At 40.4% G+C, this 21,319-nt stretch overlaps 1 protein-coding gene across 19 annotated transcripts in view; it reads right to left on the bottom strand.

The window, feature by feature from the left end:
* The window catches only part of LOC124300182 (protein turtle-like), a 165,623-nt gene extending 145,131 nt beyond the window's left edge, over positions 1-20,492 (bottom strand). For all 19 annotated transcript variants that reach the window (XM_046753934.1, XM_046753939.1, XM_046753943.1 and 16 more), the window contains exon 1: positions 20,129-20,492. The gene's annotated coding sequence lies outside the window, so the exon portion shown is untranslated. The remainder of the gene's footprint in view (positions 1-20,128) is intronic.
* Positions 20,493-21,319: the final 827 nt, after the last annotated feature.

Below are 21,319 nucleotides of genomic sequence, written 5' to 3'. Positions count from 1 at the left end.
AGCGGCGTGGTCCAGCCGTCGCAGCATCACGCGAGAGAAGCTCGTCTTGGCAGATCGGCACCACGTGCAGAACGGTCAAGATGGGAGGAAGATCTCGGTGGATGTCGAAAAAAATATTTTAATTTTTCTTTTTTGCTTTTTTTCTTTTTTTCTTTTTTTTTATCTCTTATTTGTCGACAATTATACAGAGATAATTCCGATCGTTTGAAATTCAACGAAGTATAGAAAGTTTGGAATTACGTCCGCAGTTAGCATTGTGAGAAAAGAGTGAGTTCTTTTCTTTATGCTTTTACGATTATAGACTGAGAAAAAATTCATTCGTTACAGCAGCTAGGAAAATTCGGTAAAACAGGTATCGTTAAAAAAAAAAAAAAAATAACTGTTCGAATATTGGTTGGAACTACGAGAAACGAGGTACGCGTAACCATTTAGCGCCTTTCTTGGTTATTGCAACGCAAAATCAGTTTCTGAGGTTTACTCTACTTTTTTAGTTGAACAAGGCTTTAACGTCAATTTATCGTTGCACGGGCATTAAATTTTGGCAACGGTTACAGGAAAATCTAGTAACAGTGATCGGATTGAGATAAAATAGTAACGGATACTAGACTTTCTGGTAACAGCTAGAAAACTAATTTTCATTTTTTACCTAAGACTATATTCTTCGATTGTGGTAAAACATGAAAATAATTAAGGACTGAGCAGTAACCGGAACTAAAAATTTCTCTCAGCGTACAAACATATTTAAAAGAGAATAATTTTATTTTTTTTCTTTAATTAACATGTTCTTAAAACGGACTTACAAGTATGGAATAATTTCTCCTAGCCTCATACGGATTTAAAACGAAAAACTTGGGATGCATGCAACGGATAATAGTAAGGAGTGTAGAGAGCAGCCAACGTTGAAAAACTCACAAAACAGTTCGTATCATTTGCAGTGCGATAAAATTGTTAGGTACTAACTTAGGTGAAGTATTCATGAATCAATTATCTATAGCATGATAGCCACTTTTTTTCTTTTATTCAAGTAATTATTTTGTGCTTTTTAATCTTGTGTGTATGAAATTTTGCAATCGATTAAACATCTTAATGAGATTCTGACAGAGGCATACAGTGGCGATATTCAGGTTTATTTCAGTTTCTCTTCGCCTAATCTGGGTTTGAGTCCTAGTCCAAACTGTCCGAATTTTTTTTCCTCAAAGTTTCTCAGACAGATTAATATTATTTCATTGTCATCCAGTTGTGATCTATGTTTAAAGTTTCAAGTTTCTAGCTCATCGGGAAATTAGTTTAAAATCGATTGCAAAATTTGTACCGAACAGACAAACAAACAGATAAAAACGTTGTAGTGATGATAAAATTGTTTCATCGACGTTTTACTCTTCAAACATATTTCAACGACCATGCAAAAAGGAATAATTTACATTAAAAACTTGCAGTGTTGATAAATTTCGAGTACACTTCGTGCGGTAAGCTTTTATACTTCATTCCACAAAACGAACAATTCATTTCTTTTCCTCTCTTTTGTCTTCAAACTACGATTCGAGTCCGTATACGCAAATTTGTGCAAATTTTCTTATTCGAAATAAATTTTGTGCGAGATTTTCAACAATGCAAATACACCGATGCGCATGAATGCTATTTTTGAAAAAAAAAAAAATAATGACACCAGGCTTCTGCAGCTGGCATGCCGAATATTTGTCAGTGCTGGTAATAATTGTATTTCTTTTTCGAAAAAAAAAGAAGATGATTGTGCAATCGCCGTCGGTATAAACAGCGTATCTAACAATAACCGCAGAGCCGGTAAGATGTACAAAGCAGAAGAAGAACAGCTGATTGAAGGGTTGTCTCGGGCAGAAATATTGTTTCGTCAAGCGAATTTTTTGCCGTACGCGGCACACGAACTCAGCTTAGCATTGATATCGTTAATTACAAAGTAATACACAGCGCAATTGGAGTGAATCTCCGTTGTTTTTCATCCCTGAAAATTTTATACTTTCGCCTCGATATATATACACATACATCGCGTTCACCGATCCAATTAAAAAGTGCAGCAGAAAGGTAGATCCGAATGATGCAACGCATCGTATGAAATGCCTGCGTAACTTCGAGTTGAACCTGCGTTTAAAGCTTTGCCAAACGGTTTATACATAGTGGAGCTGACAAGCTGACAATCAGCGTAGTTTTTTTTATCTTCTTATTTCGGAAAAATACGCTAAGCAACGGAAATCAGACGCCTTTAATCGTGCAATCGTCACAATTTTGATCGGTTCTGCGCTTCTTGTTTTGTCTTATATTATTCGGCACTTAATTATAGCATCGCGATTTTTTAGACACTTTTTCAATGTTCGCATATCTGTTTTTTAGAATCAGTTTCGGACTATTAGTAAGAATCCTACTGGTTTTTGAAAATTTTCTTGACCATCGTTCTATTCTATCTTTATGTCGTTTAAGATTGTGATCAGAAATTCGATGACTTCTCATAACATTGTCATCAGAACGAATATTTCGTAAGTTTTGAATGCCTGCAATTGTTCTTTCACATCTAATTTTTTCAATTTTTTCATCTCTTCCGCGGTTCTTAAATTTCAACCCAGACCAAATCTGTTTCCATAACATCGAGTTACTCGTTTAAAGAATGACGAAAAAAGATGTGACCAGAAATTTCTTCCGTCAAACTTTATATTGCGGTAATGTTCGTTCTAAAAAAAAAAAAATTTCAATATTCTGCGACGAAAGTGTACACAAAAAGAATTTCTTGCAAGCGATGCGCTGGAATTTTTCTAGCTGAAACTCGATGTTATCGAATTTTCATCGGATCCCCCCCCTCCCCTTAAAAGCGCTGTAAGGATTCGTAAACGCGTGAGAAGTTTTTTCAAACGATTTCGGATCAGCGGCGTCCAAAAATCGTGAGGATCCGTCGCAGGATCTGCGCTTTCAGACGGGGGTTGTGGACAGTGGAGGATCTTTGTGCTGGAATTGGGAGGGTCGAACTCCCCCAAATCCTGGAAATCAGCCTGGGAACCACCCTCGCCTTAAAATTCCTGAAGAATATTCGAGAGTTTCGAGGGGTTGGTTCAAGGCGGCGTTAGCGTAGACTCGGTGAAATAATTCCGAGGCATCACGGGCAGGTATACAGAGTAACTTCCTCGAGGATGAAATACCGACGTGACGCCTCGCAGTTTCTTCTCATCGTTCGCTCACCTGCAACCCGGGTGGTTGTTTGATGCTGTGGAAAAGTTTTAACTCTGAAACTACATAGTAATAGACCGAGCTTATCGCATTCCCCGCTCTTTATATCATACCTGTTGTGCCACCGAGTCTCCTGGCGCATTTCTGCGGCAATAATATGTATAGATGTATGTATAGACGATGCCTGTGTGTGCTTTACATATTGTGTTTAGTACAACACCGAAGCGTGCCGCAGCTCTGCAAGATTGCTGAGAAAATGACGCTTTCACAAGGTGCGGATGATCGTATCACCATAATCTGTACGTTATATTTTTCTACACAATTTTCCCATGGAGGTAAATTTTAATGCCGGATCTCTACTGTGGGTGAATATGACTAATTCGTATTAGGGACGGAGTTGAAGTTTAATTATTTGGTGGTGAAACTTGGGGTGAGGAAATCAAAGTTTGAAGAAACAACAAAGTTTCGAATGGTCGGGAACCCGACGACTCAAACTTCTAAAATGCAAAATTTCGAAAGTTCAAGTTACGATAGAGCAAAATTACGAGAATTAAAATATACTCACACAGAGTAGTTTACTCAACGAGTGGGTGTGAAAAATCAGAAGAACCGAAGATCAGAATGACAAGGATTCCGAAGGTAAAAATATAAAAAAATCCAAAACAAACAAAAATCAAAGTTGGTGAAATTTCACAGAACTGAAAACCTTCGGTCGTTCGGAATTTCGATGTTTCGGATCTTTTAATTTTCTCATTTACGCATTTTCGGCATTTAGTCCATTCGGAACTTTCCAACGTATTGCTGTGGTTCGTTTTCACGCGATTTTTATACAGAAATAAAAATTGTTTACTTCTTGCAAAGTGTGCGGTAACCCGAACGTGTGTAAAGAAATCTATCGATTTTTTCATTTCTTTTTTCCTTTTTTCAACGAATCGCTGGCGATTTTCAACAGGCAATAACGAAATGCTTGCAGCCAGCCGCACTGCCGCGCAAATGCCGATAATACACATGCTCCGATCATTCGATTCGACAGGGTATAAACGTGGAAATGATGGCATCAAAGAGGTTTGAAACGAGAGTGGGTTGACAGAAATTTACGTGTGTTTGTTGAAAAGAAAACAAAAAAAAAATAAAAAATAAAAAATTGAACGAGAACAAACAGAGCCGTTATTACGGAGGCATGAAAGTAATTGCCCCAAAACACTGTAGGGGTTCACCTACATTATACCTCAATGAACGGAACTTGTCGAAGCGTAATGAGTGCGACGAGTGCATTAAGCGCTAGCAATTATCAACGTCGAAATGAATGTAAATACAGATATTATGTACAAAGGTATATTCAATATTGAATATATTATATTGTGACGATTTGTTTTAACAATTTATGTATATTTAACGAATCGATTTATTTCAGTAATATCGAGTGTAAATCTGACAAAATTATTATAAATTATCAGTCTGCTTAATTGCACGGACGAAGTTCACGTGAAAAACAAAAACACGTTCGTTCGTTTGACAAATAAATAAATCGGGGGTGTACAATTGTATAAAAAAAACTGTAAATATTAATCAATTGAAATCATTCGGTTGTTCACTAATTCAATCACAAGATTAGAATACGCCTTTAATGAATAGAATGTTCACTGTAAAATGCTTTTTTACCCCAATGCGTCTATAACTAGTCTTTTTCTTTGATTTTGTTTATCGTTGTCGAAGGCTTTTGACTTTTCGTTACTAACAAACTCTATAAAATTCTTAACTTTTGACTTGTTTGAAGAGAACTTGATTAGATTGTGTTGATTCAATTGACGGGTACTTTGTAAAATTGTCCGGGAATAATTGAAATGAGGACTACGAGGTATTGAGTCAATGTTGTTCCTTCGGCATTTTCTCGTAGAGTCCCCCGGTAATACGGCGGATTTCCATTCCTGCCTAATCCTTGACACGGTAATATTCGACTCTCGCGATATGCATACAGTAACATGTTAAAAACGGGGATTCTATATCAGTCGAATAATAATTATTCACCCGCTATTGATTTGTCAAAAATTTAAAAATATAACAGGTGTGATGATAATTGCAATATTGAAATTGCATGTACAGAAGCTGTGCAGTCTGCAAGCTTCGTTTATCATTTATACAGTTTTTCTTTTCCCCGTCTATTCTTATCCAGTTTTAACAGCAGTTTTACAACGGAGTTATAAACGTGAATTAATTCGAGATTCGATATGTTTATTAGTATAGAATTACGGCTGAATAACAATAAGTGCAAATACACTTCGCACCCTTGCAGGCTGTGGCAGAGAACACTGAGAAAAATTTCCTTTCCAGACTTTCCGGTAACAGCTTGAAAACTAATTTTCATTTTCTACCTAGAACTATATTTTTCGATTGTGGTAAAAACTGAAAATAGTCAAGTTAGTTGAAAATAGTTAAAATAGTAAAGGAAATAAAAATTTCGCTCAGTGAAGCAATATTGCCGAGAAAAGAAAATGGCGGAGATCTGAATAATATCGTTCGCATAACACACGTCGCCGAAGATATTCCGCGATTCTTTTTCCGCAGCGGTTCGACGGATCCTGATCTCTGATCCCCCGCATCTTTCACGTACATATATACAGTATACATATACGTATATATTATATATATATGTATCTAAAACCTCAAATCTTCGGAGTCTCTCGATTCTTCGGTGAGAAAATTCTGTTCGTATGCTAATCGGGGATTCGACTCGATCGGATGCCGGATCCCACTCGACTGCATCCCAGAATCGAGGCGGAGTCAACATCCGTTAAATAACACGCGCCCAGCGCCCTTCCGGTTCACGATTCTCGAGCCCCGCAGCTTTTCTTTTTCTCGGAGGTTGAAATATTCCGCATCGATGCCGGAGCTTCGGGGGATCCTCGAAGAGAGCTTGACGTAATTATTCCGAGGTATTTTCCGTGCCGATTTAACGTCGAGGGGACTTTCATAGAAGTTGAAAAGCGATTTTTGGAAAACCAGCGACTGCTTAGCCGCGACTCGCTGCTTCTGTCTGCCGATATGCGGCTCCTTTCAACTATCCAATTGTTCAATTATTGCTCCTTTAATCGGCCGCTACCCCGTCAGCTTAATGGGAATACTTTCAGTCCTCTCTTATGCAGGTCGTTAAATTTAAGATAGCGGCGATTACGAGAGAAAGAATTAGTGACGAGCCAAGCGCGTCGAGGAGACGTTCTCAAGTTTCCGGAAGGTATGCGCGTACCTTGGACTATATAAAAAAGGTCCAAAAATATTTTTCCAAATTACGGAAAAAAGATACTGTCCAAGTTTTAGCATTTAATATTAATATGCAGAAATGCAATGTCGCGATTTTCTATTTCCAATTTAAGTCACGTGAGGATAAATTTTTTTTTTTTTTAACTTGCGTATTTTATTACCCGACAACGCATTAGTGTAATAATATGGAACATGACGTATTTTTGTAGCCAACTGAACGCTCTGCAAAAAAGATCTCTTATCATTTCATGATAAAGCCACTCCTTCAAAAGTTATTTAAAGTCGTTGAATACATTTTGACCTTGTACTAGAAAATCACAATGATGCACCGTTGAATATTAATATTGAGTGCTGAAACTTCTACATCGTCGTTTTTTTAGTCATTCAGAACAATATTTTCGACATCAATGTTGAAAAAAAAACAACAGACGATTGTTTTTGTTACCGTCTAGCGTACCTACGGTGTTTTCTAAATCGTGAAAACTACGCTGAAGAAAATGTAATGTAGATTTTATATCTTTTTCGAGTCAAATCTACACCAATTGTGGTAGATCTCCCTAAGAATATTGTAACTCTTACAACTTGTTTTGTAACTCTTATTACCGGATATGTAAATCTTGCAACAATTTCTGTAGATTCAACTCTAGAAAACTGCTGTCCATATATTCACCGCAGGTGATGTAAAATGTACAATATTTTCCTTTTCTTGTACCTTTTTACATACCGGGCGTGTACCTTTTCTCTACAAATGTCCGTGAAAGTGAAACTAGCGAAGAAAAGAATAAAACCGACGAACGTGGAGAAATTTTCATGAAACGAAACACCTGACAAATCACTGCTTCGTATACAGAACAACGTTATGCGCAGCGTCGATTATTTCCTCATCGCTTTAAATAATGGGATCCAATTTATGAGCCTGTAGATAACGGACAAATCCTTCTCGTATATGCTAAAACTGTGGGTGAATAGATCTTCGTATCTCTATATTTCCCTTCTATCCGTGCATCGTCTCTTCTATTCTTCCTTCCGAAGTTATTTCACGAGTCGCGATTAGCTTCGATTATTTTTGTATGAATTGGGTAAAATTTTATCCTTCTTTCTATTACGAGGCCTTTAGAATAAGAGTAACTGTAAAACGCGTTTCACTCTCAAAGATGTGATGAAAGAGTGACAGTTTTATATTAATCCAGATGTTTTTTTTTTTAAATTCTATTTCTGGTTTGATACGTCGACAAAGTACATTATATACAATACACGTGTAGCCGAGATTGTTATATGTCTGTATAATACGACGAGTATCAGGTTCGTAATGCGAAGTGACAGGTAATAATTATCTGCAATCCATTGGCGCGTGAAACATTTCAATTAACATACGCAAATCTCCCATTGATGTTATAGGTTTCACGTGTACCTTGAATATACACATATGTCGCAATAATTATCAAAATATCATCATTTAAGGGCGCTCTGAGGATCTAAAAAAAAATTGTAGCTATTGTCAAAGTTGGAACAACAATATTAAAAATCGCAGCAAAATCCAAGAGGGTTAGGATCGGACCCTAATCGAATTGACGTGGAATGCCCCATATGCATATATATTTATATATGCCTATGTATTCATAAATATGAAGCAGTGTTTTAATATTTCGTTGAGGAAATTGACGTTTGCAATTTGCAAACTCGTTGAATGCGTACATTATATTATACGCACATCATTTGACGCAAATGCTGATCGACATTTTCCAGCGTTTAGTCACCGGCTTTGATCAGAATCCCCTGTCGGGTATTCTACACGTATTTGCGCCAGAATGAAGCTCGGCAAAATTTCATAATCGAGATACGAATTTCACGCAGACATTCATCGGGCAATCGATGATTTTACGCGCGTATTTAGGCTACGCGAACTCGCAAGTATTTCGCAAACTGCGATGTTTTCAGGAACATATCGACAAACTTCCCGAAGGCTCGTCTTCCTCTATCCATTTTCTCCCTCTTTTGCAATCACTTGAAAATTTTCGTGGTAAAGAACGATGTGCGTGAAAAAAAAAAAAAAGAAAAAATACACCGACGAAATTTCACGATATTTTTAGTCAGCGTAAAAAGCTGCACGATGAAAGATTAATTAATCGTCGCAAATTGTACTCTCTCTCGTACACGAGATAAGCCGTTATACATATATATTCTAAACACTGTTTTCTCGTGTGGATTATCTGCCTCGTTTAAAGCGCAAAAAATTGATCAAGTCCGTACGCGGGATTTTTTCTCTCGGCATTGGGGGTCTAATGTCGAAAGTTTTACGCCCGAGTGCCTAACAAGCGAGTTTATACTTTGCACGGTAACCGACTCGCCCGCAACTCGTAAAGTTCGGATGGATTTCTTGTTTAAGAAGTCGTCGTCGCCGCGGTCGGTTATAGCAGTATCCATCCCCTCGTTACTTACCGCGATTAGAGTTTGCTCGTTGTTGCTCGTATTATGTATTACATGCCCGACGTCGACGTAAGGACACGTATAAATATATATTACGTACATTATATAGATACATATATGTGTACGCGTGTATATATACGTAGACGATTATTCCTCGGGAAAGTCGTTCGGTTCACCGGTTCGTTTCTCCCTCAATTAACCGCTCATTACGATCCTGATAACCTTCTTTTCAACCTTCGTTTCACTCGCCAGATCACGTCTCACCCTTAATTATTTCTCTCGGGAAGAGGGCGAATTAACATCCTTTGACAAGTCCCGGGGATACTGTAAATTCGATCGTTACAAGATTATTTCACCGAGTGAAATTAGGTTCTTTGAACAGAATCGAGTCGAAGTAATTCTTATAGATTTACTATATTTTATAGGTAGTTGTAACCCTCGTCAGAAAAAATTCCAGAATCGATCGTTGATCAGTTTACTCGAATCGTCGGAATCTCAGGAGCGATATGTGTGATTATAACATAATTTATAACATTATATATTTATAACATAATTTTTCAAACTCACAAAATCCGAGAGAGTGAAAAGTAGGAGCAATTCTAATTTCGCATCCCTTCGAGAAATTTCATCATTTTATATAAACATTTATCCAGGTGATACGCAGTTTTGTCCCCATGCACGAGATATCGTGTAATAAATATCGTACGTGGTCAAGTATTGAACGTCAGTTATTAATTTGGCGGGCCCGCATCGTTATTATTACTATCATGAATGACGTTGGGCTGAATAACTCGGCTCGTTATTAATGGCTATCCGACTGTCATGATGATAACAACAAATATATCCTGCTCCAGTGGTTTACGAAAATTCGCGGTTTCAATTAAATTTTTGAATTTTTCCAGTTAATGTAACAAATGAAATTTTTCCGAGCGCACCAAATTTTCCTCAAAAAAAAAAAAAATAAATAAATAAATAAATAAAATATCTCCCCACCAATTAAAAAAAATAAAAGCACGTCCACTAAGGCTTGCACAATTAAAAAATAAAAAAAAAAAAAAAACCCAGATCAAACCCCTCCCATAATTTCAAGAAAAATCCCACAGTCCTCGGGTCTTCTGACAAAAACATTCACGTGGTCTCGTCTAGCCCCGTGTGCCTCGTACTCCTGGCTACAGCCTTCGGACGCACATCATCCGCCATAAGGTAAACGTCGATAGTCGAGAGGATCGAGGAGTGTGTGAAAGAGAAGGAGAGGGAGAGCGAGAAGGGCAGAGAGGCGGCGTTAGGGAGGCGTGGAAAACAACTCCAGGTAAAACCTGGCCGACGGAGGGAAGAAGAGCTGCCCCGCGTACTGGAATTCCAGAGGGTCATTACGTCAAATAACAGACTCCTTCCTCTCCGCGTCCGTTACCTGCAGCTTCCATCTCTTCTTTCCCTCCTTTTCTGCCGCGGCTTCTCTCCGCACGTTTCATTTCATTTCATTTCATTTCATTTCGTTTCGTTTCGTTTCGTTTCAGTTCATTTCATCTTGTCACGTTGCTTCTCATCTCGTGTTGTACACAAGGCGGAACACCAGCATCGCCATCGGACTCCGATCTTCTTCTTGGCTTGGCTACCTTTTGCCGTATCGCGTATCCCGTGGAAATATTGTGCAAAAAATACCGTGTTGCAAGTTACACTCTTGCTTTCCATGTAAGCAATTTCTCTGTTCTCTTTTCTTTTTTCTGGTTTACTTTTCCTTCTTTGTGTTTTTCTTACCGTTGGTCTGTAGAAGAGAATTTGCCTCGCGGCTTAAAGGCTTCCCAATCCTCCGATGGTATATATTTTTAGATACACTGACTGAAAACCAGTCTGACCAGCACGGAAATATGAGTAATGTTTGAATTGAAATTTCAATGGAAATAAACAGCGTAGGAAGGATTATGCAAAGAATTTTTTATTCACCTCAAATGTTGAAGAAAAAATTGTTGCTTTTTTTTCTCGAAACCGCGATTCTTCAGAAAAATCTGACAAATTTGTCAAACTATTCTAAACCAAAGTATTGATGAGAGGTGAAACAGGAGGGTAGAAAAAATTTCAACTACGGAACACATCTTGAGGGGTATGTTGGTCGAAAATTGTATACGTGTACAGACGTTGCAAGAAACGCCGGGGTTACAGGATCAATAAAAGGCGTCCTAGTTTCGCAGAACCTTGACCGTTTTCTATTTATTCACACGTGCTACAAACCTGGTGCAAAAGCATATCATCAATATTTGATACTCCACTTAAGGGACATTCGGGGCCAAACGTAACGCTTCCGAAACCGTAGAAAAAGTATCGTCCTCACGTTGTTCCTTTTTTTTCTTTTTTTTTTTTACACTGCAAGTAGCAGGTTAGAATCAAAAAATTTTCTCAATATTTCTCACGTTGTGATAAAAAAAAAAGAAACTTATAAACTTATGAACGCGTCGCGATTAAATTATTTGATTTGCCTAAATTTGTAGGGACGTGAGGTATTTTTTCATGCTTCAAGAAAATAAGGATTCGCGATTAAATCGAAAAATTGCAATTCATGTTAAGTTGGCGATTTATACAGCTTTATTTATCGAAAGCTTTATTCGCCGGTGAAATTTTTATACCAGTCAAAGCACGAGAAATGAAAAATCATTTGTCCATCACCGAGCTTTCGTTGACGTGAAACGTTTCTTGTACAAGTAATATTACTTTGCTATAACTTTAATTGCCCAGAGAAATTAGATTGTCATTATTAGAAGACGTAACCAAATTATAGAGAACGCGTGAATATTTATTTTACGAAATAATTGGTTCAGGTTATGGAAAAAAGATGGGCGATTGATGGACGCGAAAAAAAATGCCGAGAATACTAAACTCTGTGTTTTGTACCTGATACAATGAATCATTGAGAAGAGAAAATGAATTTTTTCGCAAACGTTAATCAACACTTGTTTACTCAACGAAGCGAGCAATTTATCGTCAGCTCGACTAAGCGACATCCTTTTTTTCCAGACTCTCAATCACCTTGTACAAATCGACATTTTGCAGTTTGATTCAAAGGAAAGACAGTATCTCGAAAACAAGAGGCCGGGAGTTGATAAAAACAGGAAACTCGCGGAGGCGAGCAGAATGAGTATCGATATTTTCATTGGCGCAGTCTAGTCGTCGCAAATTTATCGCCAACAGTGAAACGATCGATGCTCAGGAATACAGTGTGCATGTATAATACGACGTATATGTACGTCCGCGATTCAACCACCGTGAAAACGATTTTCAGCTGACAATGCAGCAATGAAACGATTCTCCGCGTTTCGTTTCGCCGTTATATATACAATTTTCATTCGTAACCGAAATAACGGTAAGTCATTGTTTATCGTCATGTTGAAGCGGAAATACTTCTGTATACAATCAACGAATAGAAAGCTGACGAAGTCAACGAAAAGTCACGTTATTTGAATCCCGACTTCGACATACCGAGAAAAATTTCATTTGTTACAGTAACCAGAAGAATTCAGTAAAACAGGTATCGTTAAAAAAAACTGTTTGAATATTGTTGGAATTGCGAAAAACGAGGTACGCGTAAACATTTTGCGCTATCATCGATCCTTTTTTTGTTATTGCAACGCAAAATCAGTTTCTGAGGTTTACTCTACTTTTTTAATTAAACAAGGCTTCAATGCCAATTTATTCATGCACTAGCATTAAATTTTCGCAAAGGTTACAAAAAAATCTAGTCACAGTGATCGTAACGAGAAAGAATCGTAACGGATACCAGACTTTCCGGTAACGGCTGTAAAACTAATTTTCATTTTGTACCTGGAACTATATTTTTCCATTGTGATGAAAAATGAGAATAGTTAAGAACCGAGCGGTAACCGGAACTAAAAATTTCTCTCAGTGCACGACGTTTCAAGTTTTACACAATGAAATTTGGAAACGGGCTTGATCGTTCGATTCGGAATTGAAAGACCAGGATTGCGGGAAATTTTTCCGATTGATTTCAAGTCACTCAGAGGATGCTTTCAGCCTCAGAAATCACCCGACAATTTCATCGTCTGGGTAAACGCAGCAAAAGTCTTCGTACTACGGGACACAGGACGGAGTTTAGCCCACCCAGAATAAGAGTTTTAAAAGTTTTAAGGAATTCCTTTACATCGAATCAAAAATCAAGAGAGCGTGGAGCGGGGATACGTGACTGCAATGCGACTGCAGGAGTCTGGATGCAGAGCTAGCTATAAACTTGAGAATCACCGACAAACGCATGCAAAGTGGATCTCCCTTCACGGCGAGGACGTTGCCCGAATGTTCATCCTTCAACGGGAGAAAAACAGCGTTTCTCTTTTTACCACTCCGAGTGGTGTTTTCATTTTTTTCCTTTTTCATTGACCATGCTGGGCGGCGAATTACTCTCTGATTAAATTTTTCACCTCTGGATTTCCAGAACCTCAAAAGCTCTTTGATCGCTCTTCTTGTTTTCGCATCAGACACACGACGCGATGCGGGTGATTGCAGGTGAATTTTTGCACGAGTTTTCTCTCTTTTCTTTCTATCCGCCGACGGATCCATCCGCACGATCATTTTACACGGAAGGTAATTCAACACGATGCAAACTAGGCGGTAAGGTACCAGCAAAAATGATCAATCCGTTTCACTCTGTCGCGGGTAAAACGCGGCGGAAATATCGGACTAGGGATACCGTACGCCGTTTCGTCGATATTGCATCAACGTCTGCACATATTGTAATATACTTTCGGTCCTTTCTACCCGCGCGTACAAATATCTTCTACCTACGCGCCGCAGACATTCGATCCGTACATCAAAGCCGTAAAATGTTTTGTCTCGCGTGCGAACAAAAATTAGAAAGTCAACGATTGCGTGAGTACAAAATATACCATGCACATCCGTATCTCTACGCGAGCAGTTACTTGTATCCATTATACAGCATTCGTCGGGCACAATCGTCTGTAACCTGTTAAAGGTCGTCGGGAACATTACGAGAATCAACGAAGATGACGAAAAAATAGCCTCATTTATTATTCACACATTTATCACGGTATGCGGTATAATTCATAAGCCCAATATGTCGAACGTGATAAGACGAAGAGTGAAAAGAAAAAAAAAGATTACATATTAAAGGCATTAACGGAGGTGAAAATTATTCAAATTATCAGCTTATAGGTTAAAAGGTATAAAAAGGAAAGCAGCGAGTCGACGGTTACCGAACAACGATGTATTGTAATGGCTGATCGCCGTGTTCACGTTGTATAAATTTTGCTAGGTAAATGTAAGTGCGTAGTTAACGGTGTGCAAATACAAAACGGTACGTAGATGAACGCGTGTAAACACTAGGAAGCCTCTAGACTCAATTTCCCTAGCGTTCGGTAAGCTGACGAAATGTGGACACACCGAGTTCAGAATCTACTCAAATGTTGGTGCAGTGTATGACTCCTATCGTAACGTGGCGCAGGCCAGACGAATGTCTTCTGAATCTTCTGATCGCAACGTGGGAAACGATTATTGACTACGATTTGCACGCGCAAAACAACGCTGTGCGATAAAAATTGAAAACCTTTCTTTACAGAGCCAGGAAACGTGCTTTTATGGGACACCGTCGGAGGTTTGAAGGTTCGGGAACCTCAACGGAGAGTCTAACCTGACTGCCGCAAGTGACCTGCGTAGACTCGGGTGACCGAGGTGAGTGAAATCAGATCAATTTTCATGCCACTTGAGATAACGTCTCATTCGAAGTTGACTCGAATAGGTTGTCTGGGCGTTTCCATCCGCGAGCGATAGAATCGGTTCACGATTGTACGCCGAGTTGCCGGGTAATGAAATCACTCCTAATAAGTGAAGTCGAGGAGTGCAGCGTGCCTGGACGGGACACTCGATGCGTGGAGAACCGGCGCAGCAAAGCCACGAGGCTTCTTCTTTCCATCGTCTTATTATCAGGAACGAGAGACGAGAGAGTCGAAACGGTGAATGAATCCCTCGCTTGCTCGGTAATTTATGCTAACCCGACGTAGAGAACCCGGAGTCTCTGAAGTGTTCTTTTGGAAATGATTCCTGGAACCAAGAAGGTCCGGACCCTGGTCACGGAACGCGACGCGTTGACGTACAGCGTCGGGTATGGAGATGAACCAGACACGCCCAGCTAAACCGCTTCCACAACCAATCCCTGCAACACCTTCGAAGCTCCATCGGCTCTCCTCTCCTTTCCAACCTCCAGATAACTGTCTTGGAAAACTCCGTCGAACCGAGTGTCGACTGTGGATTCACGGTACCCAAGATGGAAGCCGAACGCCACGGCTCGAGTCAGAAGTCAGACGAACCACAAACGCGGTGAATATGCATGGGTGTATTCAGTGTTCGCCGAATTAGGTACCGGAACTTGCCGGCTCGTACCGGACTCCCAAGCTGCATCATCGCCGAAGGGGAAGAGCCGAGACCACCGGGATAACACGCACGGCTTTGGTCCACGTCTCTGGTGCTTCTGCTGCTTCTGCTGCTGCACCGACGTATGAATATGTATGGACGAAATGTGGTCCCGTAGTTGCCGCCAGCTTTCCGACTGTTGTGTTACAGTCAATGCGGCTAACAGCGGACGGGCCGCTGTCCGTTATACGCCAAGTGGTTCTCGCTGCTGCTTCCGGACTGCCGAAGCAGTTTTGGTACACGAATGACTGCCCTCTTCCGTCCGGTCCCCTTTGATCGAGATTCTCCTTCGCTTCGCGAGTCGCGAAGACGTCTTCCTGGTCCGCTATGATTATTGCCGGGTCCCCGGAAACGGGGCTGAATCGCGATTGGTAATTAGCGACGGAAAACGCAAGCGTCCCTAATAATTGACTCGCGGATTAGCTGCCTCGGCTCGGTGAAGCATTAAACACGAGTTCGTGCCAAGACTGCACAGGCTCTGTGGAGAGACGTTCTAATTGACGGCGCTTGGACCTCTCTGGCAGTGCTCGGGATTGTTTCGCGTTCTGCTTCTTTCTTTTATTTCGCTTTTTTTATCTTATCCTTCTTCTTCTTCCTCGGGTCTTTTGTCGCCAGTCTTATATAGTTGCTCTTCGCCCGAGGTCATTCCGATCGATGGCGCGGCAGAAGGATATTTTTTCAGGACGGTAGTTCGACCATGATTGACTCGAATCGGAAGAAGTGCAATCGATCAGTGACATTCTTTTTCAACAAGTAGCATCCGGTGTCTGATTAAGAAGAAAAACATTCTACTTTAAATGCCTCACTGCTGCGAGATACGCGTGAGAACATCAAACCATCAACCTTAGGTGTGGTCCACGAGTTGAAACCTCCAAGGGCGAGGAGTTAACGACCACCATAAGCTGATATCCAAGAAGGGATTGGATGCGTCCCGCTGCTACGCGAAGAGCCTTTCAAACCGTTCCAAGGGTCTTTAGATCCCTGCAACGTACGGCTTGAATACAAATACGTGCATACACGTTTCAATTTCGCATGGTGATCCACTCGCTCTGGGTTAGCGTAACGTAACGTAACATCTACTAGATGCATGACTTCGGTGCATCCGCGTATGCAGAGGATTGTTAACTCCGCTGCGAGGATCGTAGAGATGCGCAAAGGGGGCGGGCTGGTTGCATCAGGGTCGTAGAGAGAGACTCGAGAGTAATTGAATTTCACTCGACGACGGTGGTGAAATTGTACCTACGTCTGTTTCCACCACGATCGCACTTTGTTGACGTTCCATCAGAAATGCAGATCGAGGGAAACTCGCTCGAAGTTCGGGACCGTAAGTTGTTCGCTCTTCCGGTTCTCGATGATCGTTCGAAACAGTAAGCCAAAGTAAAACGCGGCTCGCAATCAGTGCTCAACTGATCAACCCTGATCTTGAACATTTGAGGGTGAAAAATTGCATAAAACAGACATTGATTTAAGGGACGGCCAACCACGTGGAGCCGGGTAATTTTTGAGGAAATCGTCGCGTGTCTCGATACTTTGCTTCGGCATGTAACTGCGACGTAAGCAGCTTGGAGGACAATCAATGCGGTTAACTAGAAACTGAAGACGGGAATAACAGACATTGAGGAAAACGATTTCAGAGCGGAGCTACATTCCGAATAGAAGACAACGTAGGGTGAGAGCCTCTCACGATATGACTGTTCCTCACGTATGCACATGTCGTGGGAACTTGGGCGGAACCAAACGCAGGATTTTCACCCCGGGGCGATGCAACCGTAGGAGAGGAATTTCCTAACCACAACCTTATCAAGGGAGGAGGATTGCATCTGTTCAAACGACGCTAATCACCAATTTAAGGTTCACTCAAGAAGAGGCACGAGAGGAAACAAGTTTCTGAGTGTGGAGAGAGAGAGAGAGAGAGAGAGAAAGTAATGATATGTCGCCACTACATGCAGCAGACGTAGGTAAAATATCACTAGCTGCTGCTAATGAATTTCAATTTGGGTATTTCAATTTGTTTTCAACTTTTTCCTCGGATTTTTAACTCGAGTACAAATCGATGTACACCGGTACAATGTGTTATTTCTCATTGACGAACGGTAAATTCTGCAACTTCGTCGCCTGTATTTAATATGCTTGCCAAAGCGTAGAGCGAGAGAGCTTTTCGGAGACGGTACTGCAAGCTCGCGCTGCTTGCGAATCAGGTACCTTTTGCTACGTACACACTCAGCTGAACTTCTGTAAATATTTATTCGTCGGTTTCACTGTTGAAAAAACGTCAACCCGAACATACTTGAACACTCTGGATATTGAAAAGATTCATAGATCGTATGTGGCAGCGGATTCTCGTCTGAAAATTTGATCAAATAATCGAATGGTACTCTTCTTTTTTTTTTGTTTTTTGCCGATCAAGACCTTGGATTTTAACTGCCAAGTCAAGTCAATACCCTCTATCAGCCGCCAATGCAATGTCATCAAGAGGATCGCTGAGCGCGGATCTGCATCCCATTAGCCTTATTCCTACGCCGATTGGTTTGTTTATGGGATTTACTCCCCGCAACTCATTTGTCATCGTCACGGTGACGAAAGAGGATCTTCAAAGTGCTGTTTATAAATTAGATTTTCATTTTATCCGACGGATAAAATAATGACGCTCGAGTTTCTGCTTTCAAAATACTAACAATTTCCTTATCAACCACTGATCTTTAACACCGGTGATCTACAAGATTTTGTTCTCGACGCAATTGTTTCAAAGGAATAAATTTTATTCGAATAACGAACCTGTCAGAAAGCCTGTATGATAAAAAAAATCCAATTCAATCTTTGTGGATTCTATTTTATTTATTTTTTTTTTTCGCAGTCATTTCGTTCTTTCCATCCTTTAGTGATATTTTCGGTACATCGCTTACGTCACGCAGGCTTCTGGCATTTGTCATGTTCATCAGACACGTCGATTACGGGACGAGGAGTTATTCGGTAAAAACATGCAACACCGTGACTTAATTCATATGGGATTTGGAAATTTGTATAACCTAATAATGTGTTATATTCCAATCTGCGACATGATAGTTTACTATTTTATTGACGCACGGTTGGCGGTTGTTTGTTTCCTGCACGTTGTTGTCGAGATATCGTGCCTTGCGAAAGGGGAATTAGTACAACCACTTATCATGTAACCATATCGATCGCCTTATTTATATATATATATATATGAAATATATATATATATATACACCCGTAGCCCTGGAATCGTTGGCTCATTACCTGTTTCCATTTACCCTCGTAAAAGTAGAATCAAGCCTCTCCTCTGCATGAATTGGCGCGTTCTTCGATCAGTGGCTAAATCGTTTTTAAATTGTCGCGAAAATCGGTCAGCGAATCAAATAAATTAACATCAAGTTTCTTACGGCGATCGTTTTCGTGATAAAAATTGCCCTCCGTTGCTATCGATTACCAACATTACCCTGAGAGAAATTTTTAGATCCGGTTACCGCTCGGTCCTTAACTATTTTCATTTTTTACCACAATCGAAAAATACAGTTCTAGGTAGAAAATGAAAATTAGTTTTCTAGCCGTTACCGGAAAGTCTAGTATCCGTTACTATTCTTTCTCATTACGATCGCTGTTGCTATATTTTCTTGCAACTGTTGCGAAAATTTAATGCTCGTGCAAGAATAAATTGACGTTAAAGCGTTGTTCAACTAACACAGTGGAGTAAACCTCAGAAACTTATTTTGCGTTGCAATTACCAAAAAATGATCGACGATAGCGCAAAATGTTTAGGCGTAGCACGTTTTTCGTAATTCCAACAATATTCAAACATGTTTTTTTTTAACCATACCCGTTTTACTGAATTTTTCTAGTTACCGTAACAAATCAAATTTTTCTCAGTGCATACAGTGCGAGTTTTTAAAAGACTCGCAGAAATCGTGCGATCCATACTTTTATTTCTATCTGGAAAATATAATTTTTTCTCTCAAATTCGCAGCTGCAATATTTGCCGCGGTAATTGTTTCGCTGCCATATTTTTCGATTAAACTTGTATCACGAACATCGATTACGTCGCTATCGAATTTAAATAGACGCGGGCATGCTCAAGTCGCGTTAAACCGTGTTGGGTTAACTTACGAGAATCAGATAAGGCGGAGTTGTGACTTACCACGAAACAGGAAGAAAACTGAATAAAATAAAACGTTGAAAAAAAAAAAAAAAAAATCGACCGGTGATAATTTTTTCTCTTTTATTTATGGGGTTCGTGCACTCGTTCGCAAATACTCGATAAGGCGCCCCCAGTTTTTCCTCCTCTGACATTGAGACGCGCCTGTCGACTCGCAGTCCGCATCGCGATGTTCTGATTCATGCGCGGTAAATCCGAATTGAATATTTTGAATTCGGTCTCAGTTTTCATGGGTTTTGTTTAACAGGAATCACCGCGTCAGGACCAAGTGCTAGAAATTCCTGAAGAATTACGTCGACCGTTGATCGTTTAAAGTGTCTGTTATTTGAATGAGAATTCTAATCCACTCGAGTGAAATGGATAAGCCAATTTTTCTAAACACGGAAAAAATGTAAGAGCTCGATTAGCTCGGGAATCGTGAGGGGTAAGATTAACTCTCAGAAATATATATGTGACCGAAAGAGATATCCGTTTGTTGAAAATTTTCTTATTCGAAAGGAATTGTTTGACAAAATTTTATACCCAGACAAATACCATCTTCTTCAACAACAAGTAGATATTTCTCCTCGTTCCGTACAAAAATCCACTATAAAATCCTTAAATAATACCGAGTCAGAGAACGAACAAGTAAATAAACCGAAGTGATCGACTCACCCAAATCAGCGTCGTCGTCCTTATCAGCGTGGTTAAAAATCCAAAATAAAAAGGCACTAAAACACGAAACACAAAATCACAAACAGCACTGTGTCGCGATGATCCTGAATCGTAGTAAGATCGATCTACCGACGATAAAACTTGGCATAATTGAAATGAAAAATTATCAATTACGCGTTTGTGTTTGTGTGTTTCTTCGTTTTGCGCAAGTGTTGTGAGCAAGTGTGCAAATTAGTGGTCAGGGGCGGGCCGGGGGGGGCGGGGAGGGCGAACGTGCAACGAGTGACGGACGAACGAACGAACGAACGAACGTACACAGTAGTTTATCAAAGTCGAGACGAAGCAGTCTCTTCTTCGAGGCCCTGCCGGGTACTGGGCTCTCTGGCAGGCTATCGAACGTACTTCTGCGCGTCAGCCTATGAACGCGATGCCGCTTTCGAATCGACCAATCGAGAGACACCGGATGCCACTGGCGCAGAAGCCGGGGAACACTCGCCGACGCCTGAACATATGAGCCTCTCCTGTCTCAGGACTTCTCGAGGGCGAATTTTTCCCGGAGATCTGATCGATGATTCGAATTTTCTTGACAATCATTTCCGCTGACTTTCAACGATTTCTACATTTTCGGGGGATTTTTTTGACGATTTCCGACGATTCTCGGGTGTTGCAGGCGATCTTTGATCGTTTTCCGATAGACCGGAGACACGGAAAATCACGACGGATCACCGATGGTCACATACGACGCTGGGAAATCATGGGAAATCAATGGGAATCGATGAAAGCACGGGGTGAGGCAGGAGTCGGTGGAATTTCAGTGAAACGACACCGTTTCCCCGTTTACTGCGATTTCTTCGACGTTGCAATGAGATTCGTGGCGGTGTTCAATGATTGCCGAGATTTTTCATGATTTCCGGTATTTTTCGAGCGTTATTGGCAATTTTTGGTAGTTTCCCGACAGCTTAGAGTCACGTAAGATCACCACGGTTCACTGATAGTCACCCGGAACGCTGGGAAATCAGGAAAACCGATGGAAACCACTCGGTATGAACCGGATATCGACGAAAGCACGCGATGCGACAGAGGCCGGCGTAATTTCAGCGAAATGATTCAGATTTCAATGATTCCTATGACTTTCGTTGTTTCCTATGATTTTTAAACATTATAGACAATTTTTGGATTGCACGGTGTTAC

This window comes from Neodiprion virginianus, chromosome 3 (genome assembly GCF_021901495.1).
Source record: "Neodiprion virginianus isolate iyNeoVirg1 chromosome 3, iyNeoVirg1.1, whole genome shotgun sequence".
NCBI classification, from domain to species: domain Eukaryota; kingdom Metazoa; phylum Arthropoda; class Insecta; order Hymenoptera; family Diprionidae; genus Neodiprion; species Neodiprion virginianus.
The sequence above is the reverse complement of the archived record's forward strand: the minus strand, read 5'-3'. Positions and strand labels throughout refer to the sequence as shown.